General features: G+C 43.5%; 1 protein-coding gene across 3 annotated transcripts in view; it reads right to left on the reverse strand.

Moving 5' to 3' along the window:
• COL8A1 (collagen type VIII alpha 1 chain) overlaps positions 1–26,999 on the reverse strand; it is a 105,791-nt gene that overhangs the window by 64,649 nt on the left and 14,143 nt on the right. Inside the window, exon 2 of one of the 3 annotated variants that reach the window (XM_028726635.2) lies at positions 8,355–8,447. The exons of the other annotated variants lie outside the window; for them this stretch is intronic. The gene's annotated coding sequence lies outside the window, so the exon portion shown is untranslated. The remainder of the gene's footprint in view (positions 1–8,354; positions 8,448–26,999) is intronic. 3 annotated transcript variants of the gene reach the window in all.

Consider the following 26,999-nt stretch of genomic DNA (forward strand, 5'->3'; position numbering starts at 1 on the left):
GATTTGGACAGCCCTTCATAAAGAGGACTATGCTCTGTATAACAGGAGAGGACACATGGCCACCTTCCTGGACACTGCACTGAAGAAGCTCATGAATACGCAGCTGCTATCATATAGGCTTCCATACAACCAGGTCCCAGCTGTGAAAGGGATTTCTATGATGCTTAAATTTACCTGGGCTTAAGTATCTGGGAGGAATTCATTGAAAATGGACTACCAAGCAGGTTTCCTTCTTTTTGGCCATTTGACCACCATCATGACACGGACTCTTGCTATGAATGTTTTTTGCCTTAGTTATCTACAATGAAAGGGCTGCTTTAAATAAAAGTCTGTTTTAAATTCATATATACAGTATACCAAAATTGTCTTCATTGTACTGCTTTGGGGAGGAGTAAGGACCACTCCTGGGGCTTTCCCCCCAACAAATCTTTTGCACTTCTGCAAACCCTGAAGCTTCTCCATATTTGCTGATCCCTCCCTCTTGAGCATAGGGACGCGGGTGGCACTGTGGTCTAAACCGCTGAGCCTAGGGTTTGCCGATCAGAAGGTCGGCAGTTCAAATCCCAGCGACGGGGTGAGCTCCCGTTGCTCAGTCCCTGCTCCTGCCAACCTAGCAGTTCGAAAGCATGTCAAAGTGCAAGTAGATAAATAGGTACCGCTCTGGCGGGAAGGTAAACAGCATTTCCGTGCGCTGCTCTGGTTCGCCAGAAGCGGCTTAGTCATGCTGGCCACATGACCCGGAAGCTGTACACCGGCTCCCTCGGCCAATAAAGCAAGATGAGTGCTGCAACTCCAGAGTCGGTCATGACTGGACCTAATGGTCAGGGGTCACTTTTCATTTACCTTTACCCTCTTGAGCATGGCTGGTGCCATTCTGGTTACATAAGCATCCACACTCAGATAATGAGTTTGCTATTAATATATGGAATATCTTCCCTTATATTATGATGTGGAAAGACCTACATCAGTGATGGCCAAACTTGGCCCTCCAGCTGATTAGGACTACAATTCCCATCATCCCTGACCACTGGTCCTGTTAGCTCCTGATGGGAGTTGTAGTCCCAAAACAGCTGGAGGGCCATGTTTGGCCATCACTGACCTACACTATTCAGAAGGAGTCAGGATGCTTGTTAATTAAAGTGTTTAAAGAAACACTACCCCTTCCTGTCTAACTTCTGTAGAATTCAGTAACTTATTTTCTCTTTCTCCAAGCGGTGATTCATTTGAATTCCTTTTATTATGTCATTTTTATCAAGTCCAAACTAGAAACAGAATCTGTCTGGATCTTACTCATAATGCTCAAACCATTAAAAAAAATAAATCAGTAGGAGCACTAAATCTCTAAAATTGTATAATTAAATTGGCATAACACTGGGCTGTGTGTTTATTGTTTTTAATAAACTGGATTTTTACACAAACGGTAGGTTGCAAAATCCACTTGCCAACATCCTTCTGCAATTGCCAGGTTTCCTGCGTCCTGGGCCCAAAGTGCTCGAGGGACAAATTCGTCGCAAGGCTTCCCTTGGAGCTCAGACAATGGAGACGTGTTACTGTACACATTCCTAATAAGAAACAACACCCTATCACATCCAGAGAAGCAGAGCACTTTGTACAGCGTTTTTTAGCATTCAAAAACGAGCATCTCATACATTATCTCCTGCAAGCCTTACAACAAACCCATAAGGTTGCATTCTAATCTTCACACTGAAGATGGGGGGCTGAGATTGAGTGGTTTGCCAAAGTGCATGGCAGCGGGGAGATCTATGAACATAAGAAGCTGCCTTATATTGAGTAATCTTGGTCCATCTAAGTCACTTTTGTCTACACTGACAGACAGCAGCAGCCCAGGATTCTAGTCAGGGGATATACACAGGATTCTTGGCCCTATGTATGGGGAAATGCCCAGGGAATTAACATGGGACTTTTTGCATGCAAACCATTTGCTCTTACCCTGAGAAGAGGGTTTCGCTCAAGGAGATAGATGCGCCCACCAAAGAAGGTGAGCAGATTTGACCAAAAAAAGATACCGGAACTGGTGATGCTGATTTTTGAGAGAGCTTTACCATAATCAGATTGCAGAATGGTCCCTCATTCTAATTAGTGGGAAAGGAACATGTGATGGCCTGATTGCTTCCAACACATGTATCCCAGTCAATACTCATGCCAGGAACCACATGGCAGCATATTCTAGGGGATGCAGTGCACCTTGAGGGTGAGGAGGCTCGCATTAGACAAACCAACCAAATCTTTCTGTGCATTCCACAACCTTGCCAAGAGCAGCTGTTGCCACACAAAACATTTCCTCCTGGCTATCATTCAACTAGCGTTCCAACTGCTCAAGCGTGTGTTTCCCTGAACCAGCTCACCAGCTCATACCTTTCCCAGCACTGGTTAAAATGCTGATTTCAGCACATCACACCCATGATGGAATGGTCCATAGGCAGACTGGCCCTCCTCTTGGCTTCGCTGATGTGGTCCAAAGGAAAGCATTTGGTACCAGCTTGGCAGCAGGAGTTGCTGGAAGGAGGCATACAAGATGCCATCCAACCGTCCTAGGGACTCCACTCCGGATTTGCGTAGGGTTTACTCATTAGCCTTTTCTTCTCCCAGTGATGTCAGGCAAGGCAGCAGGTACAGATTTTTCATCAGGGTTTACTCCCAAAACCTTTCTCATGAATGAGTATAGCTGCCGGGCAGCGGAAGTTCAGGATCAGAGTTTTCCTTCTCTTAGATGGGCTACTGCCCCAAGTTGACGAGCCCCATCTGCCCCTCATTTCCCTCCACAGCACGTGCAGAAACAGTCTTCATGATTTTTGCAGAGCAGTTTCCACTAAAATAACGTATTCTCCCTAATATATACCTTTTAATAGCCAATTTACCTTTGTATATGTATATTGCGAAAATTCATAATGAGAGTTTCAAAGGATTGCTCTTGTTTTGTAAAGTGCATATTAAAAAGGTAAAGGGACCCCTGACCATTAGGTCCAGTCGTGGCCGACTCTGGGGTTGCAGCACTTATCTCGCTTTACTGGCCGAGGGAGCTGGCGTACAGCTTCCGGGTCATGTGGCCAGCAAGACTAAGCCGCTTCTGGCAAACCAGAGCAGCGCACGGAAACGCTGTTTACCTTCCCGCCGGAGCGGTACCTATTTGTCTACTTGCACTTTGACGTGCTTTTGAACTGCTAGGTTGGCAGGAGCAGGGACAGAGCAACGGGAGCTCACCCCGTCGTGGGGATTCGAACTGCAGACCTTCTGATCGGCAAGTCCTAGGCTCTGTGGTTTAACCCACAGCGCCACCCGCGTCCCTAAAGTGCATATTAGGATGGTTTAAATTCAAACTGGATTGAATTTCCTCCGTGATCCCTAAGGTTGAGTGTGAGATGAAAATACGGGTGTTTGACTGGTTGAAAGGGAGTGTCGTTCAGTAACGGACACCACTAGAGGGGGACCAGCAGAGATACACAAGACCAAATACCAGGGAAAGTCCCTGGCTGGGTTAGGCTGTGGAATAGTCTTCCAAAGGAAGTGAGAGAATCTCTCCTCTCCCTGGGGACCCATAAAAATAAGCACTTGAAAACGTACTGCGAGGAACAATGCCGTTCTGGCAGGGAGGCAGGATGATCTAATGTGCCTTTTCCATCCTTAGAACTGCACAGGCCATGAACAATCTGACCCTACTAGCAGCTCCTCATAGACAAGATTTCCAAGATAAAAACAGGAATTTGTCAAAACTATGTCTGAAAGCAGATTTCTGTGAGAACGCTTTGAGAGGATTATTATGACCTTTCTCTAAGGGTCCTGCTATGTGGGTGGGTGGGGAGGGCTTCCGCTGCTGTGTGCTGCCAAGGAACTGGGAGGGAAGAGAGCAGGAACAGGATGGGGAAACCATTGATGAGGGGAGAGACTCCATCAGGCAAGGCCTCTTTCCACCTGCCTTGTCCCACCCTCTAGTCTCTGCTTCTCAAGTTGTATTGTATTATTTTATGTACTGTGGCCTGCCATTGTTTCATTTTAGTTTATTATTTATTTTAACTGCTGAGTGGATTCTGTTTAACTTTTATATGTTGTTGTTATTATTATTATTTAATACTATTCTAATGATCATTGAATGTTACTTTTTGATATAGGTTACCTATTTTAAAGTTATGTTTTATTATCACATTTTTGTATTGCATTAGATTGTTATAAGATGTATATTTTTTGTTTCTTCAGCTTGTAAACCGGCTTGAGTATTGTAAGATAGAAAGAGGGTATACAAATTAAAAATGATGATGATGATGATGATGTCATTCTGCTTTATCAGAGCCTGGGCAACATTTAGGGCTAAATTTTGGGAGGCAGAGGGGAACAGACTCCAATGGGAAGTGGTTATGGACCTGATGGATTTCAGATTTGAAAATAAGGGATCAGCAGCCTCACCTGTCCCGGGGACAGTCTATGGGATATCTGACAATCCGGGATAGCGGGAAATGGCACTGGAATAAGGGAATTTCCTGCAAAAAAAGGGAAGGTTTACAGACTCCACTAACCCAGAAATAATGCTTCAGGTTAAGAACTTTGCTTCAGGATGAGAACAGAAATCGTGCTCCGGCGGCACGACGGCAGAAGGAGGCCCCATTAGCTAAAGTGATGCTCCAGGTTAAGAACAGTTTCAGGTTAAGAACGGACCTCCGTAACGAATTAAGTACTTAATATGAGGTACCATTGTGTGTGTGTGTGTGTGTGTGTGTGTGTGTGTGTGTGTGTGTGTGTGTGATATGCTAGATATATATTTCAATTCTAGGGATGGATGGAAACTTCATCTGCAGTTTATTCCAGAAATTGTTGGGAGAGTCTCCTAGATTACGTAGCTGAAAGTTCTCCAGAAGTTTGCCAAAGTTTCTCATATTGGCTCTGGCACGAATTGGGTCCCTACTGAGAAGTGGGTACAGGTCAGTTTTGCTTGAAGACTTCTGGTTCCATAGAGCATAGCGTGGTGGAGGCATCCAATATAGCTGTTAAATTTTCAAATGTAGATTTCATAGTGGCACACTGGGGTTCTCCAAGCCACTGCCTGAAGGAAACCACTGTCATACACACTGATTTAGGAGCAAGTCCCATTGAACTCCATAGAGCAGACTTCTGACTAAATATGCACAGTGCTGCTATAAGCTGTGTGATGGGTTGAGTACAAGCTAACTTAAATTTCAACTGTGGAGTGGAAATTTATAACTAGAGTCTCACTGTCTGTTTTAGAGCCCGATTTCAAGAACACATCATCCTTATTTTCTCAGAGCAATTATCTCTTTTTAACTAGACAAATGAGGGTCAAGTGTGGAGGTTCTGGATGTCTTAAAAAAACATCTGGTCATGCAGTGCTTGCTCTTTGAAGATGGAAGGAAGAGGGAAAGTAGGGAAATTATTTATATGTGTGCACATGCTGTGTTATAAACCTCTGAGTAGTGAGACTGCTGAAATGATCTGTGGGCAGTTCCAAAAAAATGGGAGTCTGCATATTTTCTGCTGATGCAATGACTCAGTGGTTTGGTGAGCTGTGACATGAAAGGTGTCTTGAGTTCCAATCTCATTTTAGGAAAGAAGTCCATGGCCTCGGTGACCCCCATTCAGCACTATTGAAGCACAGCAATCCACTTCTGCACTCAAGGCTGACTCCTCCTGAACAGATGATGAGCACTATCAGAGGGAAATCACCTGTCTGGGAGGAAAGTAGGCACAGGAAGTTCCGGCCTGTCTACTCAGTGACAAGGTCAACTATTGGAATTTTGAGACTCTGAAAGCAGTAGAGCTGGATCTTTGGTTCTGGCTGAAAGGGGGAAGGTAAAAATTTTCCAGGGACATCTCCAAATCCTCTCACTGTATGCTTCCATGCCAAACCAAGAACATGAACAATGAGACCAAAAATTTGATATTCTATACCAAGGGTGGATTTGAAAGCAGGAGCTGGAAGCTTTCAGCTACAAAAAGAAGCAGGCCTTTTCAATAAAAACTAATTACAGTAAGATTAGAACCCTTTTCGGGCTTCTCGGCCTTATTGTATAGGCATAACATTTTTATTTGTGATTTCTTAAAAGGGGGGGGAGCAGAGGTAAATGCATGAGAAGTAAACCCTGAAAAGGTGAGGGAAAAAATCAAACTCACAAATGGATTTGTCGACAGAAAGAAATGAGACTGATCTATTTGGTAAAGTTTACTGGCTCCATTCTGACATTGTGTTCTCTAACCCTCCAAGCTATGGTTTGGAAAACCAAGCAAATCCTATGCATGCATGCTCCTTCCTCTCCTTGTGAACCTGGTTTAAAAGAACACATCCTAGCTTGTCAAAGCACAGCTTTTCAGTATTGTCCAAATCGACAAATTGTCATTTGAGTAAACTCTCTGAACCAGGATTACAAACCACAGGTCGATTCTGGTACGCAACCTGTATTTGAGTGGATCACTCTAATCACAGTTTCCTGGTCTGAACCTCACAGGAAACTTTGGTTTGACAAACTAACAAGGGGACACAAGGGTTGGGAGTGTGTGTGTGTGTGTGTGCGTGTGCGCGAGTGCACGCACGCATACTACAAATGGCCCAAATTCTGCAGCCCATACATTAAAGAGGGGGTATTTATTTTTTTGTGGGGTGGAGAAATTTGGGGTGGGGTATCTGTGGTACGCTCTGCAGCCCACCTACCATTTCCCCTGGAACAATGCTGTTTGGGGCCATTCTGAGAAGTAAAAATCTGAAAGCTTTGCTGCTGCCACAGTCTTAAGGAAGCCCACCACTGCTAAGACTAGCCATGTTCCCTGAAGTCGCTGCCTCCAGAACATGTTCAGCGGTCCAATTTCACTTCCCCACTATCACCACAAAAATCTTTTATTGATCTTTCATTTCAGTCCTAGCACACACAGTTCTCCAATCTAAAGTTGGGAGGACTAACATGTTATTTTTAAAATTAAGGAACACTTTAATTGAACATAATTTTAAAAAGGTGTATCATTATAAAAGTTAACTATTACAATTCCCTATGTATTTATCTAATGTACAAGTACCACATATTATCCATATTTAATATTATCCATATTTAAGAAACCTACTATTTTTTTTATAAATGTGTTCCAGATAACACTATATTTGTCCATACAAAGTCTACATCTATAAGCAGTCTATTCATAATTTGCAACATAGTCATATCTTTAATCCACTGATTAAATGGACCTGTACACTCATCTTTCCAGTGCATCAGTATCAGCATTTTGGTCATAAAAGGGGCATGAAATACCCATTTACGTTGTCCAGATGTCACATTCCACATAGTAGGTATGTAGCTCAAAATAATACTTTCCTATAAAAACTTAATATTTTTCTGCAGAGTCATATTTATGTAATCCACTACTTTCTCCCCAAACTGAGTAAGTGTAGGGCATTGTAAAAACATGTATTTTAAAGAAGGATGCTTCTGACTAAAACTCCAACAATTTTAATAGGAGTTCTCTCAGACCACACATTATCAATACATTATTGCAAAGTAAGAAAGGTCATAACTGAGTAGTAGGACATCTGTTTTGAATGCAGAAGGACCTGGGATCCAATCTCTAGCACCTCCTGGTAGGGCTGCCTGAAACCATGGAGTACCACTGCCAGTCAGTGTAGACAATACTAAGCTAGATGGCCTAATATAAGGCAGCGTCCCATGTTCCTATTCCTGGGAACTACACACATGCCACCTTGGATTCCATGCTGGAAGAAAGATGGGATATAAATAGAATATAATAAAATAAACACAGCCCTCTCGGTCTCTGTTATAAAGATCATTTGTCATGAGAAATGGAATAGTGACAGTAATTTTATTATATTCAAAAAGCAAAGCATACTTGGCATATAGTTTTCAATAGAAGTATAAAGAAACCCAAGTTCTTTGGAAAGCTTCAATTAATAATAGCAAATTGTTGTTGTCATTACTTATTTCTACTATGTCTTATTCAAGAAATTAGACTGTCTCATCACAATAATTTGATAGTTTAGTCTGCTGGACTTCTGCTCTCATCCTTAAAAGTAGGAACAAGACAGTTTGCAAATGTCATGTCTCAATAGCTCTGCAAGTTGATTATATTAAGAGCTGGATATGAGCAAAGCCATTACATCACTTCTCAGGGCAGAGAAGAGGCAGGGGAAAGTGTGAGTGAGTTGAATAAGGATAAGGAAGATCCAGATTCAAATACCTAACCAACCATGAAGCTCCTCGGAGGACCATGGAGCAGTCGCTGTCCCTCTCAGTCTAATCTACTTCACAGGTTGTTGTAAGAATAAAACAGGGGAAGGGGGGCATGGTACCCTGAGCTCTTTGGAGTAAGAATGAGGAGAATGAACTCACACAGATTATCAAGAACCTTCCTAAAGACTCTCCTCTGAATCCTCAGCATATTAGCTTCATTCTTTTCATGTGGCTTGTTTTTGTTTCCAGTCCCTATGGTTTCAAAGGAAAACAAGAGGGTTGTGTATTTATTCTCAAGTCCCAGAAAACAAAAGCAATCTTTTGGAAATTTCCAAGGCCATCTCATGATGTCCGAACTGTCAGTTTCTAACTCTGGATAACTGAAGACAGGAAACTCTTCTGGTGTGTGCCGATATCTCATTTTCATATACGTATGTGGCTTTTCTGTGATGGTACGTATGGAGAATCCTCATCTCTCCCCCCCTGCGCACACACATGACAGCTAAGATGTTCTGGCACCTATGGCACTTTTATAAAGATATGAGTACCAGCCCCTCTTTTTTTTTTTTACCAACACACACACACACACACACACACACACACACACACACAACCTTTCCAGCACCACTGAATGAAAAGAGATAGAATTTCTCTATCACAGCCTTCATTAAGGGAAAGGTTCTGATGATTTACAGGTGGCTGTACAGGAGCCCCCCCCCCCCCAATGTCTTGCTGTTCATCAAACTCCTCCAAGTCACCTGGTGTTAATCATAATGTTCTATAATGCCGGAGGACTAGCCAGCAGAGTCGCAGCACAAGTGCCGGCTCTGTGGATACACTCTGTTTCTTTTGAAAAGAAACATCCCGTCTTCAGATTGTATATTCCTCCTGGATTAAATTTCTGTGAACCTTGTGCGGAGTTAAAGTGACTGAGGAAAGCATGAGCCTGGCTTTGAATCAACTTCTTATTTTCAGGATAGAAACTACCTCCCTGCACAATATACAAATGCCCCCAAGCTGCAGGCTTCAGTATTCAGATCAGTGGCCGAGAGAGGACGACCCAGGCATGTAACAATATGGGGTTGGGAAGTCAGGCCTGGTTCACCCAGTACATGTACTGCTACACAGAGGCCCAATGGTACTTCATGTAGCACCTGTGCCAAGTTGACTAGGCCTACCTTCCCATCAGCCACCACATAGTTGCAGTAGCTCAATATAAAAACATATCACCACACTGGTGGCTACTGCTGTGGACTGCATGCTTTGCATGAAAACGGTCCCAGCTTCAGTTCTCAGCATCTCTAGGTAGGACCAAGGGGAAAACCTCATCTGAAACCACAGAGAGCCACCCACAGCCAGTGTACAGCCAGGGAACAATTGTGGACTCACTTTGAGATTGTGATTGTTCCTGTGCAGCCATACGGTGTCAAGTGCTCAGGACCGCAATACCTCAACGTCCGCCTCTCTCCATATGAACCTACCCAGACCCTGAGATCATCTTCTAAGGCCCTTCTTCGTGTGCCTCCTCCATGAGAGGTCTGGAGAGTAGCAACACGAGAATGGGCCTTGTCTGCAGTGGCTCCCCATTTGTGGAATGCTCTCCCTAGGAAGGTTCAGCTGGTGCCTTCATTATACACATTTGGGCGCCAGGCAAAAATGTTCCTCTTTAACCAGGCCTTTGGCTGACTGACATCCAATGTTCCTTTAAAACATGTTGAGGAGGGGGAGATTATTGGGTTGTTCTCGTTTATGTTTTTATTATGTATTTTGGGTAGGCATGGTTTGCCGCTTATATTCAGCGATGGCAGGTGATTAGGCAACAAGAGCAAAGAGGAAGAGGAAAGCCAAAGGGCTCTGGCTAAACCTGACATCACCATGCGGAGTCACTAGGCAGCTCCCTCCCTCCAAATTTCTCATGGTGTTCAGTGTTGGGTGGCCAAGTGGCCACCATTTAAATTCCTTAGTGTTGTTGACACAGTGTCACTCAAGGGCATTGTGGGAAATGTAAGTGGTGATCACCCAGTACCACTGGCTGGAAGAACACAAGCACTGCAGCAAGAAGTGAGCCTATTAAGGCTATAAACCAAAGCCCCTATCAAAGCTTGTAGCTGGCCTGGGCTCTGTGGGTTGGCAGTCAGACCCCTGTTGGGGTGTGGGCTTTGATAGGCTTTGAAACCTTGACATTAGCCTGGTTTCTGTGTTTATTTTAAATGTTGACCTATATGTGATGCCACAAAAGAGATCTGCACCATTTAATGTAAAGAAGGCATACAACAGTGCCATGGAGGATGGGTTTCAGTTTTAGAAAACTATCCAAAACATTTCAATCCTGTTACTCTCCCTACAAAGTTCTTCCTCCCAACTCTTTTCAGGTATAATAGATTACCTTATTTAACGTGTGTGCTATCCCTAACCCCCTGGATTTATAATGAAAGCGGGGAGCCCACAGAGTAGGGATACTCAAGGAATTTGATTTGTGAATTGCAACATGAACTGAGCTGGTTTACAGATCACAGAAAAAAATGGGTTGATCAAAACATAGCATTCAATCAGATTTTGCATTTCTCCAAGTCTTGCAATACAGGCCTTGGCTAAAACCACACAAACATGCATTTAAAATTTCTATTTTGCCTATTTTGGAATAAAATAAGTGAAGATGAATTATGCAGTTAATGTGCATTTTGTGATAAAATATGCATTAAAATACACATTTTTGTTCAATTAAAAAAAAATCACAGAAAATCACATGTCTGAAATTGACATGCACAGAAAATAGTGTGACTCAGCCATCCCTAGTCCAGACAGTCTCTTCAATGAAATGACGCTGCCATGGGGAAACCACATTCTCCCAGAACATGTTGTATGGCTGCTGGGATGCTATTTTAGAAGTTGCCCTGTTCTTACCCTGCTCCGTACATCCTTTACATCCCCACTGGCTCATCTGCATGAGTTCTTACTGCATGTTACATGGGCACACTTGAATTTCCCCTCCTCAGGGCCACTATGCCTACAGCCAAGCACAGGTGTACCCAGCCATCAGGTCCCTCGCTCTCTTCACTGAAGTTGTTTCCTTGAAGGATACAGTTGGTACCCACAGGGTTGCAGGGCAACTGCAGGGCACACCCCTCCCAGAATCGTTACTGACCCCTTCACCAGCTCCATTTTGGTCTAACTGAATGAAAATAGCAATTAATTCATGTTTTGAAACATCCAGCTGTTTTGAGTGTCCCCTTGACTAATGGAAAAAATGAGCTTTGGCCATATTCCGTATAAGCACCTAAATACATGCATGTGTGTTTATTTTTTTTTGCTTGCTCCTAAAACTGGAAGTCCTGGTTTTGGGGGCTTTTCTTAGATTGATACCACCTGTGTGGAGGCATACAAGGCATCTAATGTGTGTCAGAAGGTTCTAAACATTTCCAGTCCCACTTGATTAAAGGCTTAGCGTACTGTATTGGAACCCTTCATCTAATTTGCACCAATCTTCATTATGTGCCATTCGAGGCTTTGCTCTCCAGCTGATCCAGCACAATGAACTTTTTTTTTTAGGGTTCCTTAGGTGCAAGATTACACTTTATTAAGAAATAAACGTTGAGAAAAGAATGTGGCTCTGAATATATTTCTATGGTTTCCACGCCTAACCGTCTCTTTACGGTTGTAAAAATATGTTTTCAATTACTCTTAAAACCTTTGATTCAACCTAGTTTGAGAAAGTCAAGATGAACAGTGTGCTCTCCCCTTTTTTTTTTTACTGCCCACACAACATAGCATGCATTTGAGCTCAGGAAGAAAGAAAACCCTCCAATGTAACATTCAGATAGGAACACAGAATGTAACAAGACACATTCTGAATGGAAAGTACAGAAGAGCCAAGAGCTGACTTTGGACCAATTCATCTCCTCATGGTTGAAAGAATGGTATGTAAAGCAGACAGGAAAAAGTTTGAGAATTAAGGAAATTTTATTAAGCCCTGGAAGAGAATAAAAAAGGAGGGGGAAGCCTACGAGTCATGTTTGCTTAGAAACCGTTTTTCAGACCATCTCAGAGATTATGCCAAGTCTTCAACTGGCAAGTGATTCAGGATGAGCCAGCTTCCCCATTCCATTCTGTGACTGCTCAGAGGGTTTGCTCTGCCCTGCGTTCCACGCCTTGTGGGTTGTGCTTTTAATAAGGAATTCAAGCTGGAACTCGAGCAGGCAGAGTTTTCATCAGCTCTCAGTTCCTACCACTTGTTGACATCTCACCACCACCATCACCAGTCTGGCCACAAATGCAGGTGTCCACCATCAATCAAAGACTGCAAAATGCAGTTCTGATGTGACTGACGTACAATTGCATCAAAATTCTTTATTTTTACTGATGCGCCCATGTTCTCCATCGCAGTGCTAAAATGCCACACGCGACCATGAAAAGATCTGTTTGTGGATGTAGCTGAAATCACATCAAGGCTGCAGTTTGATCACTACACGCATGTGCATCCATATTGCATGTATCTGTTTGTATGCTTCAAGGGGAGTCAGAAATGAAGAACTGAAAGCTCAGCTATTCCAGACTAGATACATCTAAGCTATTAATCAAGATAATTTAAGAAGGATATTAACAAGCTGGAATGTGTGCAGAGGAGGGCAACCAAGATGATCAAGGGTCAGGAAACCAAGCCTTATGAGGAATGGTTGAAGGAGCTGGGTATGTTTAGCTTGGAAAAGAGGAGAATGAGAGGAGGTATGATAACCATCTTTAAGTATCTAAAAGGCTGACACATGTAAGATGGAGAAAGCTTGGTTTCCCCCCTGCTGTGGAGGGTAGGACTTGAACAAGTGGCTTCAAGTTTCAAGAAAGGATATTCCAACTAACAACAGGAATAATTTTCTGACAGTAAGAGCTGTTTGACTGCAGAGTTGACTCCCTTGGGAGGTGGTGGATTCTCCTTCATTGGAAGTTTTTAAGCATATATTGGATGGCGACCTGTCATGGATGCTGTAGATGGGATTCCTGCATTGCAGGGGGCTGGACTATATGAGCACTGGGGTCCCTTCCAACTCTCTGATTCTATTATTCTGATTCTATCATCATTTATCTACGTGTCTGTGAAACTCTAACAAAAAATGGCCATCTACTGTTCTTTAACAGATCTCCTGGGACAGGAAGTTCTGCAATTCTGAAGAAGCCAGAAAAAATGCCTCTGTGCAATAAGAAACTCTAATGCTTTGATGGGGGCTCCTGAAGGCCACATTCCTTTGTAGGAAACATTCTTGGGGCCACATGCCAGAAGTGAGTGGGGCCAGAGCCAAAAGTGTGCAGAACAATGGATGTGCAAGCACAATTCCAAGCGTTGGTGCTGACCTTTAAAGCCCTAAACGGCTTTGGTCCTGTATACCTGAAGGAGCGTCTCCACCCCCATCATCCAGCCCGGACACTGAGGTCCAGCACCGAGGGCCTTCTGGCGGTTCCCTCGCTGTGAGAAGTGAGGTTACAGGGAACCAGGCAGAGGGCCTTCTCGGTAGTGGTGCCTGCCCTGTAGAACGCCCTCCCAGCAGAAGTCAAGGCAATAAGCAACTATTTTACTTCTAAAAGACAACAGAAGGTGGCCCTGTTTAGGGAAGTTTTTAATGTCTGATGCTGTATTGTTTTTAATATTTGGTTGGAAGCCAACCAGAGTGGCTGGGGAAACCCAGCTAGATGGGCGGGGTATGTATGTATGTATGTATGTATGTATGTATAAATAAATAAATAAATAAATAAATAAATAAATAATAATAATAATAATAATAATAATAATAATAATAATAATAATTATTATTATTATTATTATTATTATTATTATTATTATTATTATTATAATATACAGTTATACCTCAGGTTACAGACGCTTCAGATTACAGACTCCGCTAACTCAGAAATAGTACCTTGGGTTAAGAACTTTGCTTCAGGATGAGAACAGAAATCACGCGGCGGCGGCAGCGCGAGTCCCTATTAGCTAAAGTGGTACCTCAGGTTAAGAACAGTTTCAGGTTAAGAACGTACCTCCTGAACAAATTAAGTTCTTAACCCAAGGTACCACTGTATGTGGCTCTTACCTTTGCAGAATAGACCACACTCCAGTCATGTGAAAGTCTGTGGTTTCTACACACACACCTCTCCACCCTATCCAGCAAACCAAGCAAGAAGCATTAGTACAGTTTAAGGACACATTCCAGCTGGTCAAGAGCACTTGAGCATAAAGGTGTGGTGCAGGGCCAATGTGGAGTGTGGCCTGGGGAAAGTCCTAAGAGCCAGATAGAGAAATGAAGGGCCATCGTTGGGCCTTGAGCCTGAAGTTCCTCATTCCTGCTCTAATGTATTGGTCATATAAGAGCACAGTCCCAATGATTATTCAATCTGGATAATGTTCAGACAAATGTGAATCCTGGGTATAGGAAAGTTTTTATCCTACTGCCAACATTCCCTTTTAGCCGAACATTATTCAGATATTTGGGATATGTTGGTGGCAGGAGGCTTGGGTAAAGTCTTGTTATTAGAATTGTGAAGTTGGATGGGACCCCAAGAGTCATCTAGTCCAACCCCCTGCAATGCAGGAATAAAATTAATATGAAGGCAGCACAGGAAAACAGAATGTGCTCTTTTGGGTTATGAATACTTGCTTTATGCTTGCTATATTGACATTTTAAATGTTACAGTGGTACCTCAGGTTACATACGCTTCAGGTTACATACGCTTCAGGTTACATACGCTTCAGGTTACAGATGCTTCAGGTTACATACGCTTCAGGTTACACACTCCGCTAACCCAGAAATAGTGCTTCAGGTTAAGAACTTTGCTTCAGGATGAGAACAGAAATCGTGCTCTGGCGGCGCGGCGGCAGCAGGAGGCCCCATTAGCTAAAGTGGTGCTTCAGGTTAAGAACAGTTTCAGGTTAAGTACGGACCTCCGGAATGAATTAAGTACTTAACTTGAGGTACCACTGTATTTATTTCATAAAATTTATGTACAAACTCCTCAAATCTCCACAGTTCAATATTCCCTGGACACCTTCCTTGCTTTCTATATCCTGCAACTTCTGTCAAAGGATGCCAGATTCTTTCATTTGTCATATCTATACCACAGAGGCAAACTGGTGAATAAGTATTCCCTCTATTTTGGGGACTTGGAAGTCTATGAGGAGATTAACAATCCTTAACAGAGTTCTCAGCAGCTTCCCCAAACTAGTTCCCAGTATTCTTTGGAGGAAGTCAAAATGGACAAGCCAGTATAAAATCAATGCAAGTTCATAAAACAGATATGCCTATTTAGGCACTGTAAACTGCCCGGAGTGGCTGGGGAAACCCAGTCATATGGGTAGGCTGTAAACATTGTTGTTGTTGTTGTTGTTGTTGTTTACCTGTTGCGTTTCTGTAGCAGTTATGTGCTTGTTATAATGGACCAAAACTCTGAGAAACTATTCTACAATATGAATGAATGTTGGAGGAGAATGAAAATAGTAGTATTTCATCTGCTTAATCCAAAGTTAGTGTGTGCGGCTTATCAGACACCAGACTGGATTGCAGCTAATACTCTAGTTGGGTCCCTCTCCCCCGCCCGAAATAAGCGAAAAGCAGTTGACAGATCCAAAATGCACACTCTTCTCCCATGAAAACATTTTTTCCATTCTTGCTTTTCCAAAAAAATGGAAAGTTCAAAGCTTAACTACTTCTTGTTATGAAAGAATGAATTTTCTACGAGAGACTTGGACAAAGACAGGAGCCTATGTAATTGCCCTGTGGCTGGGTGGATCGGGAAGAAGCAGGGAGGGGCGGGTGGAGATTTTACTTGTCAAGAAGCAACGGGAAGCAAATACATTTGTCTGGATTAAGAAGGATCCAACATTACGTTTTCAAATCTGGGCTGCTGGTGTTTATCATTTGCTTATATACCTCAAGCTGACAAGTCAAATCTAGCGAGGGAAAGAAACAAAATAATGCTGTGGTTGGATCCAAAGTAGCCCTTCCCTCTGCAAAAGCAGTTCTTCACAGAAGTTCACAAGTTCGGGCGCTTTTGCAAACTGAAGTGCAAGATGTGGGTGGGTAGGTGGCAAAAGCAACATTCCCTTGTTCCTTTTTCTCCCTGTAGCTCAGAGCTGTCAACCTTCCCCCTTTTGTGGGAAATTCCCTTATTCCAGCGTCATTTCCTGCTGCTATCCCGGATTGTTAGATATCCTGTAGACTGTCTCCGAGACAGGTGAGGCTGCTGATCCCTTATTTTCGAGGCTGCTGATCCCTTATTTTCAAACCTGAAAGTTGACAGCTATGCTGTAGCCCCCTGCACTGTCTACGGGGCTGGTCTGCCCAGGAGGTGGGTCATACAAGAAGTGGGTCAGTGGCCGGAGTGCAAGAGGCTTTGCCTGCCCCACTGCTTCTGCCACTGCATGGCAGACATGTTGGGTTTCCTGGGCACACAAGTTGATGTGGGAAATGCTCCCAAGGCAGAATATCTCCTCCTTCTTTATTCTTCTCCTGACAGGCTAAGAGCATCCTGTTCAGGCAGGCCTTTGGCGACGAAGGCACAGGCAGTGCTGATCACTGAGCTGCTGTCATGGTGGACTGTATTTTAAGTGCTCGTTCTAAATGTGTTCTGGTGCATTTTGATGATTGCTTTTGAACAGTTTGCTTTTATTGCTTTGTATTTTATAATGTTGTTTTTAAAAGGTTTATTGTAATTATTTGTATATTGTAAACAAATTAGAGACACAGACAGACAGACAGTTAATTCTACTGATGTTTGGTTGTTTTTAAATTATTTTTCCTATGTTTTCTATAATTCTGGTTTTAATTTGTAAGCCACTTTGAGTCCCGTCGAAGAAAAGGGCAGGATATAAAGATAATAATAATAAAAAATAATCCTTGAAACACAACTTGAGAGAAATGTGGGATATAAATACTAATGCAGTGGTACCTCAGGTTAAGTACTTAATTCGTTCCGGAGGTCCGTTCTTAATCTGAAACTGTTCTTAACCTGAAGCACCACTTTAGCTAATGGGGCCTCCTGCTGCCGGATCACGATTTCTGTTCTCATCCTGAAGCAAAGTTCTTAACCTGAAGCACTATTTCTGGGTTAGCGGAGTCTGTAACCTGAAGCTTATGTAACCTGAAGTGCATGTAACCTGAGATACCACTGTACTAACATCAGTGTTTAAAAGCTTCTGGTATAGAGTGAAATTCCTTCAGCTGCCTCTTTTTTCCAGGAGTTTTAAAATGAAAGGCAGTGACAGTGACCCAGGGACATAGGAATGCAGGGAACTGCCTGGGTTAGACCAAGGGTCCAGCTGGTCAGTATTATCAATACTAACTGGCAGCCAACTTTCCAGCAATTCAGACAGAAAACTTTCTCATGCCTACCTGGAGTTGCTGGGGAATGAATCTGGGAACCTTCTGCATACAAAGCACTTGTTGTCTCACTGTGTTACAGCCCTTCCCCTTAATGCTTGCTGCTCATTAAAGCAGCTCCACCGTCTTCATGTTAATGCTTCCCATGTTTTGTAAATATGTGACAAGGAAGTGAACCAACTCCCTCCAGTTCCTAGATACCGTGCAAAATTGTCCTGGCGCAGGCACCCGTCTTTCTTATTTGATTTTATTTATTCATCACAATATCACGGAACAAGTTTAGCTGTCCAAAGCTGCGATGAGACAAGGCACAGCTGAACTGTGGGCTTGTACAAAGTCTCGGCTCAGTCTCCATCCATCAATTAGCCAGCGAGCTCCCCTGTTAGCATTGCTGATTTGTAAACACACAAATTACTCAGCTGTGATTACATCACAATTTAAATGATTTATGCACCAGTAAAATGAACAGCAACTAGGTCATCATGGCACATCAAGTCTGGATGCTGAGAAGAGAAATGAGAGGGTTCCCATGAGGCAAGACACAGTGATAACAGCAAAAACCTTTATTAAACTAACAGAAGTAGACAACAGGGGCAAAGCAACTGCTTATATACATTTCTGAAGGCCTGGGCCACTCCCACTCGCAATGGGATTGGCTGTCTAAACTTCAAAGCGGCAAATCATGACTCAGAGTTTAAGGGCTAATGGCAGAGGCCCCAATCCTGAAATGATCTGATGTGATTGGATATCATGTATCAAATCAGAACACAGGGGCTCAGAATCCTGAGTCCAGGCTCAAGCTCAGGCAAACACAGACCACTGAATACATAAGACTCTCCTTCTTGCAGGCATAATCCACTGGATGGACTCCCAGAACAGCCTCAGTAGTAGCACAATCAGTCCAGATCATCTTCTGAGGCCCTACTTTGTGTCTTTGCAAGATGTGTCTCCTCCACAAAAGATCTGGAGGGCGGCAACACAAGAACAGGCCTTTTCTGCAGTGGCTCCCCGTCTGGCGAATGCTCTCCCCAGGGAAGTTCGCCTGGCTCCTTCATTATACAGCTTTAGGCGCCAGGTAAAAACGTTCCTTTTTAAGCAGACCTTTGGTTGATTTGATTGACATCCTATGCCCTTTTAAAATGTCTTGGGGGAGGGTTATTGGGTTGTTTTTATTTTGATTATGTATTTTGTGGTTTTATATTCTGATTTTATTCTGTGAACCGCCCTGAGACCTGCGGATATAGGGCGGTATATAAATAAAAATAAATAATAAAAAAGAGGCTAGTATATAAAGTAACATTTTGAAAACCATGGATAGAAAACTATTTCAAAAGGGAGCCCAGGCAAAAACTTGAGACCAACCCATCATCTGCATGTTGGTCAGAATGAGAATTAGAACTAGCGAAATTAGCACTTTCCAAGACAACATGCAAACTGAAACACAGCTGCCCTTCGAAATTGGCACTTCTCCAAATTTTGCAATGCTGTTCTCCTACAAGCAATATGTACAAAAAGTGCCTATATTAAACTGTGCACTAAAATGCATATATTAGTGGAAATAACATACCAAAAGGCATTCTATATGGGGATTGCTTTGTAAAAAAAAATGTAGGAGAAATTGCATAGAAAAATGTGCTGACTAGGAGAAATTTGTGCTAAAATGCTGGCAATTTTTCATGGGATTTTTTCCTTTCATTTAAAAAGCTGCAAATTGTGAATTTAAGATTGGAAAAAGGATAAACCGAGAGAACCCAAACTAGCATATTCATCCACCCCTAATTAGAAACTGGAGTTTGAAAGGGGCACATCAGTTGTTATGGACTGGTTGGATGCAAAGGAGTGGTAAGAGGCACCAGCTAGGGAACCCCCAAGGGAAGAAGGCTCAGAGCCAGGGGATTGGTGGTGGGACCACAATGAGTGGCTGAGGGAGAGGAGGGAACAGGCTGGGAGAAGGTGGTGTCGGAGGCTGAAGAGGCAACAGGGTTTAGTGAGCAGGAAAAGGCTGTGGCAGAGAGCAGTCCAGAATCAGAGGCAGAAGCAGAGGCTGAAGGCGAGAGGAGCCAAGAGGCTAATGAAGAAGCCAGGGGTCTCTCCCTCCTGCAGCAACCAGTTGTCTCCCCGCACCCAGTCTCGCATAAGAAGGTGGAGCAAAGAGAGAGAAGGTGAAGGTGTCTCAGGTTGCTGGGAAAGGACCTGGTGGGGGAGGAGGCTTAGGTAACTATGGGGAGGAGAGGACCTTCAGTCCTCACAACTGCTTCATTGGAGTAAGATCTACTGGGAAGAGTTGCTGTGCTCACTAGGCCTAGCCTCCTGAGCTATTTGTTCCTTTGAATAACACAGTTAGCTTCATTGACACTGTGTGAGATATTACCGACCTGCTCCTGGCACCCACCTCAGGCATCAGTACTTTAAGAGCACAATAGCCCTGCTGAATTACCAATGGTTCATCTAGTTTAACACCCTGTTTCCCAGACTGATGCTTCCATGAAGGCCACAGGTAGGCCATGAAGGCAACAGCCCTTCCCCTTCACTGTGATTGAAAGTCAGAGGCATATTGCCTCCAAGCCAGGTGGCTCCATAGCTAAAAGGTCTTATCAATGGCAACCTTCCCTTGAAAAGCCATCTAAGCCAGTGCCCATTGCCACATCTTGTGGTGTTAAATTCCAGAAGTTAATAATGTGTGAAATGGAATTCAATTGGAACATAGCTAGAATGCCTGCCCTGATTCTACCGCCAATCAGCTTCATTGTTTCCCCTTTGTTTGGCCCCCAGAGTGCCATTCCAATCCATATGAACCTTTCTTTTTCAATCCATCACAAGGCAATGGAACATGCTGCATGCAGAAGCAGAAGGATTAAGTAGGCTGTAATATGCATAAATATTCTAATAAAAATCTTAGATTTACTGCTTGCAGAATTTATTGTGGAATTTGAGGATCTTAAGATGCTCAGATTCAAGGAGCCATGTCAAAACAGATTAGCATTAGAATATAGCCCTTTTGAGCAGTGCAGTCTGAGTGCACGTAGGAGCAAGTAGGAATGGGCAAGGGAAGTCCTGCCAACTCAGTAATGGCCAGCAAACAATCTGCGTTGTTCTGAAATGGGATGCCATACCCAACACATAGAGCTTCCAAAGTGGAAAAGAGAACCCTGGCTAACCAAGCTTACCATCCCTGTGTTGGAAACCCTATGTGTGTAACACCAATTATGCAATGGCTAGGAAAGGCAGCATCAGTAGTTTCTCCCCATGCATTTCCACTTGCCTCTGCAATTCAAACAGAAGGCCTGCAGACCCATTATGCACTGCAAAAATCCAGATAGAAATGCATGGATATCACCTCATCTCGTTCTAGGAGTATAGCATACTAGCAGCTTCAGAGCCGCCATGGCTTGGAATTCTACAAAACAACAGCAAAATCAGTGCAATTCTTAAAGTTTCAGTCCACCATCGTGATTCAAAATGGAGTCCATTGGTAGCCAAACACAGACGGAAAACTGCTCCTTGATCCCAGGAATCATCATGAAAAATTTGATTATGACATTTTTAAGATGCGTCCAACTGGATAGCAAACAGACAAGCAACTTTCCAAAGTATTAACTCCACAACTTTTCCAGAAATTACACAAGAGCGCTTCCCAAGTTGAGGGTGGATGGGCTATTTAGTTACTACATCTTTAATTCCATTCTTCTTCGAAGCAGCTGAGGGCACTCCACCCAGTTCTCCGCCCTTCCATTTTATTCTCACAATAAGCCTGTGACTGCCCTGAACTCTGTGGCTGAGCAGGGATTTAAACCCAAGTCTCCTCGAAAGAAAGAGCTCAAGACTGTACTAAGGCTGTGCCACACACTGGCCAACATACATTTTCCAGGTTAGGTGGGGGAACTTTGCAGGTTGTTATTCTTATTGCTGCTGTTGTTGGCAAAACCCGCTTCCCCCTCTGCTGTTGCTCCAGAGCCCCCAACTCCTCCCCACCCTCAGCTGCTCCTTTCCCAGAGTGATCCTTGCCAAAGCAGGAGTACGTAATAAAACATAATGAGATCATAGTTCTGCAGCTAATCAGATTTGGCTATGTGTCCACGTCACATGCCAATTCGGACTGAAGGTAAGGAGCAATTCAGACTGAAGTCCAGCGTCCTCAAGGTGAATGCGGGGGTCAGGGCAGGAGCCAACCATCCACACTTTTGCAAGGGATGAAAAGATTTAGGCCATTCCTGCCAACCATTTCCTTGTGGTGGAAATTGTGGAAAGGCATATCTGTATGCAGTGCTTCTTTTAAAAAAAATATGTTTCTCATTTTGACTCAAGAAAGTCACCATTTTATAGTTCAAATTGGGAAAAAATAAATACAGTGGTACCTCGGGTTACATACACTTCAGGTTACATATGCTTCAGGTTACAGACTCCACTAACCCAGAAATAGTGCTTCAGGTTAAGAACTTTGCTTCAGGATAAGAACAGAAATCGTGCTCCGGCGGCGCGGCGGCAGCGGGAGGCCCCATTAGCTAAAGTGGTACCTCAGGTTAAGTACTTAATTCGTTCTGGAGGTCCGTTCTTAACCTGAAACTGTTCTTAATCTGAAGCACCACTTTAGCTAATGGGGCCTCCTGCTGCTGCTGCGCTGCCGAAGCACGATTTCTGTTCTCATCCTGAAGCAAAGTTCTTAACCTGAAGCACTATTTCTGGGTTAGCGGAGTCTTTAACCTGAAGCGTATGTAACCTGAAGCGTATGTAACCTGAGATTCCACTGTACAGTAAATGGACAAAAGTACGAAGATTCACAAAATGTTTAGAGGTATGCATCCCCCATGAAAAAAGCACTGTCTGTATGGATATAATTTGCCAGGAGACTGGCTACAAAAAGGAACAGGTAGAGCTAAGAACAACTTAACGCTCTTTGCCAATGTGTCTGGCTTACCTAGAGGCATCTGGCCTTTTTCTTGGCTGACTCAGATATCTGCACTTCTTTGACACTTTGCATTTTGCCCATGCCTAGCCTTTCCACTTATTTTTAAGGAACAAGTATAGACTTGTGGTTAAGGCACCAGGATAGGAATTAACTGATCTGGTTTATGTTTCTGGAGCTGGTACAGTTTTCCAGTGTTTTTTGCCAAGTGGCTGAAGCTGGAATTCTCCAAAGAGCTCAGCTTCACACACACAGGGGCAAATTTCCTGAAGCATTCATCAGGCATCATCAAGCGAAGCGACTGTACCGCCATATCTGGGCCACAGATTTTGGGTGCACATCTCAACATCCCTCTGCACCCATTTCTGAACAAAGAGACTAACGTGATGCAACAGTCTTCATCTTATCAGAACATAATCCAGTCATCCTTGTCAGTTTTCAAAAAAATCTACCACATCCCCTTCCCGCCCATGTATAACTGTTTCATGAGTAGCTTGACCAATGAATCAAGTTGTTAGCCTCAGCTGCAAACCACAGGAAAGTGACTAACTGCAAATACTGTGGCTTCATTTAAAACCCCAATATTAATTTAAATTTTTTCTTGGCCAGAGGTGGCCAGCTTTTGGGGCCTCTAGGCACAATGGCAAACTAAAGAAACTGGTGTCAGTGCCACACAAACACCGTAACCAAACACACCCCACAACCTAGTCTAGTGGCTACAAGATAATGCTTCTTGAATTTTGAATTTTGGTGAGGGGAATGGTACTGTGTACTAAAGGTCCATGTACACAACATTCCTTTAAATAATAATAATAATAATAAATTTTATTTATATCCCACCCTCCCCAGCGGAAGCCGGGCTCAGGGCATATTCAAAACATGTTTGTTCCCTTAAAGAACACTGGCCATGGTAGTTTGCTTCTCATAGAGTTACAATGCCCAGCAGCTTTTAACAAACTACAGTACCCAGAATTCTTTTAGGAGAGAAAGGTGCTTTGAATGTGCATTAAAGGTATAGCGTGTCTACAGTGTCAGTAAACAAAAATCTGACTACATTATGATAGTGTATAATTAAATGTCTTTAATACAGTGGTACCTCTGGTTATGTACTTAATTCGTTCCGGAGGTCCATTCTTAACCTGAAACTGTTCTTAACCTGAAGCACCACTTTAGTTAATAGGGCCTCCCGCTGCCGCCGCGCCACCGGAGCATGATTTCTGTTCTCATCCTGAAGCAAAGTTCTTAACCCGAGGTACTATTTCTGGGTTAGCGGAGTCTGTAACCTGAAGCATATGGAACCCAATGTACCACTGTAAAACAGATTTTGGTTATTAAAAATGCATTTTACAACATTTAATAACTTTCTAAAATAAATGTTCTGCAGTGTTAATACACATCTGTAACCCTAGCCAAACTGCTGAAATCACCTCACAAACAGCAGACAGGTAGCTGTAATAACCTGTTGCAGCAAGAAACAGTATTCTGAGGCCCCCTAATGACTAACAAATATATTGTGGTATGAGCTTTCATGAGCAAAAGCCCACTTCATCAGACACATGACAACCGCATGGGTGGAGGCAGGAGCAGTGTGGGAACACCACAGAATGGCTACAACCACACTTCTGCTTGTAAGATAGGAAGCAGGAGCAAGATTCTGACAGTGAGGATAATAGTTGCTTTCTGTTAATGGTTGCCCATGGTTTGGCCTTGAGAAAAGGCATGGAAATAAGTTGGCATATTCATCCCATGCTCTAATAAAACTAGTGATTTGATGCTGATGTTGATGAACAGAAAGCAGCTAGCCACTAATACTATTAATTACTTTTGTGAATTACCTGCCCTTCACCCTAGGGTCCCAACAATTTAAAACATTAAAAACAAATTAAAAACCTACAATTACAAAAGAAGTAATCAAAAGTAACAAAAGGTCATACAATTATTTAGATTTAGATTTCCAGTCTTTCTGCATTAGAAATCTCCAAGGCCGTTTACTAAAAAGAGACTGTGTGATGGGATGTCCTTTAGCTGTGTTTGCGGGTAGATCTAACAGTTACATTAGCATCATTTCGGTCTATTCCTCAGCTAGTTCTTCAACTGCTATTAAATTACAAGCAAAACTTGTGTATACACCCTTGCATGCCAAGAAAGCTTTCTAAAACTTTGTGTGGTTTTCTTTCCCACCCTGTTGGCTGGGTTTTGATTTGCTCTCTTCCATCATCACCAACTGTCCTTTTAAATGGTTTATTAAGTCCCCCAGATAAATGTCCAACTGCCTATCCCTTCTATAATGAACAGCAACTTTTCCAGACATATATTAAAACCAAGAAACAAACATGAAACAAATGGAAAATTGGTTTCGAACAATACCTACCAGGTAGAACGGGGAAACACCGCAGATATGATGGCAATGGAGAACAGAAGAGAGGTCAACCTTGCTTTATGCAGCTGCCAGATCAATGACTAAGTCCAGGATTAATGAGCCATTTGTCCCCCATTCCCTTTACACCATGCTACTTTTTGCAGGAACATATAAGCCCTCTTCAAAACAGATGTGACATAAATCACACACACTCACTCTCCACACATTGCAGATAACACATCACAGGGCTGGAGGGATAGTTAAAAGCCGCAGAAGACAGAATCACAACTCAAAACGATATTGACAGGCGAGACCCATGCCGAAAACAACAATTCAACAGAAATCAATGTTAAGTCCTGCATTTAGGCACAAAGAGCCCCAAAGGAACAAGTGTAGTCTGGGGAAGACCTGACTTGGCAGCAGTAAACATGAAAAGGTTCCATGTGTCCTAGAGAGCATGAGTCAGCAGTGTGATATTGCAGCTAAGAAAGCAAATGCAATCTTAGAAAGAGCTAAGAGGAGCATAGCGTCCAGATAACACGTAGTTTTGTTGCTTTCTTCTGCACTGGTCATATCACACTGGTGTGCTGTGTCTGGTTCTGAGCACCATATTTCAAATAGAATGACAAACTAGAGCATAACCAGAGGAGGACAACCAGGATGGCTTGGGGTCTGGAAGCTGAGTCGTATGAGGAATGGTTGAAAGACAATGCAGGTCACGCGTGGTCAAAACCACAAAACCACACGTGGTCAACTTAACACACTGATCTGTAATCATTTATAAGCATAAAGGTAAAGGGACCCCTGACCATTAGGTCCAGTTGTGGCTGACTCTGGGGTTGCGGCGCTCATCTCGCTTTATTGGCCGAGGGAGCTGGCGTACAGCTTCCGGGTCATGTGGCCAGCATGACTAAGCGGCTTCTGGCGAACCAGAGCAGCGCACGGAAACGCCATTTACCTTCCCGCCAGAGCGGTACCTACCGTATTTTTCGCTCTATAAGACGCACCAGACCACAAGACGCACCTAGTTTTTGGAGGAGGAAAACAAGAAAAAAATATTCTGAATCTCATAAGCCAGAACAACAAGAGGGATCGCTGCGCAGCGAAAGCAGCGATCCCTCTTGCTGTTCTGGCTTCTGGGATAGCTGCGCAGCCTGCATTCGCTCCATAAGACGCACACACATTTCCCCTTACTTTTTAGGAGGAAAAAAGTGAGTCTTATAGAGCAAAAAAATACGGTATTTATCTACTTGCACTTTGATGTGCTTTTGAACTGCTAGGTTGGCAGGAGCAGGGACCGAGCAACGGGAGCTCACCCCGTCGTGGGGATTCGAACCGCCAACCTTCTGATAGGCAAGCCCTAGGCTCTGTGGTTTAACCCACAGCGCCACCTGCGTCCCTATTTATAAGCATAGTTCAGACTTAATGCTGAAGCATGGTTTGCAGTCTAAACCATGGTTTTAGCATTGAGTCTGCATGAGCCTTAGGCTCACACCATCAACCCATCTCCTACCAGCTTTTCTCCTTGTGGTGTCCAAATGCAGGGAACTGTGGCCTGTTCTAACTGTGATTAGTTGTGTCAATTGATAGCCTAACCTTATGCAAGTTAAACCATCCCACTGAGGTCCACCAAGTCTTTTACCTACATAGGTGAGCTTACAACTTTAGCATTCAGCTTCAAAAACATTTGCCATGGGAGAAGAGCCATATTATGGTTCTGCACATTCAGTGGTGACCTCTCCTAGAGGCTGAGCTCTTTGGGGCCCCTCCAATTTTTTTGAGGAAACGCTGGGTGCCTCAATGTCTGAAGAAATCATGGGGCAGAGGACACCAAGCGTGGAGCCAAGCATGGTGTGGCTTCAACAGCCGGCTCCTCCTCCTCCGTCTCCTGCCGCACAGGGGAAGGAGGCAGGAAGCAAGCAGGGAATTGTGCGCCATGTGGCAGTTCCTGGCTGGCGGCAGCAGCAGCAGCAGCAGGAGCTGCCAGCCATTGAAGCCATGCTGCTGTAGCATTTGACTCCACCCCCGGCTCCTCCTGGTGTTGCATGCATGTCATCAGTCTGCCCCCACAAACTCCCTCACAAATTGGAGCCTCTGTGCACAGCCAAGAGTCCCCATGGACAGATGTGCAACCACCTCTGACTTCACAGTTAGCTTTTTCTGCATGATGCAGGCATCAGGCT

This window comes from Podarcis muralis, chromosome 4, assembly GCF_964188315.1.
Source record: "Podarcis muralis chromosome 4, rPodMur119.hap1.1, whole genome shotgun sequence".
Lineage (NCBI taxonomy): Eukaryota > Metazoa > Chordata > Lepidosauria > Squamata > Lacertidae > Podarcis > Podarcis muralis.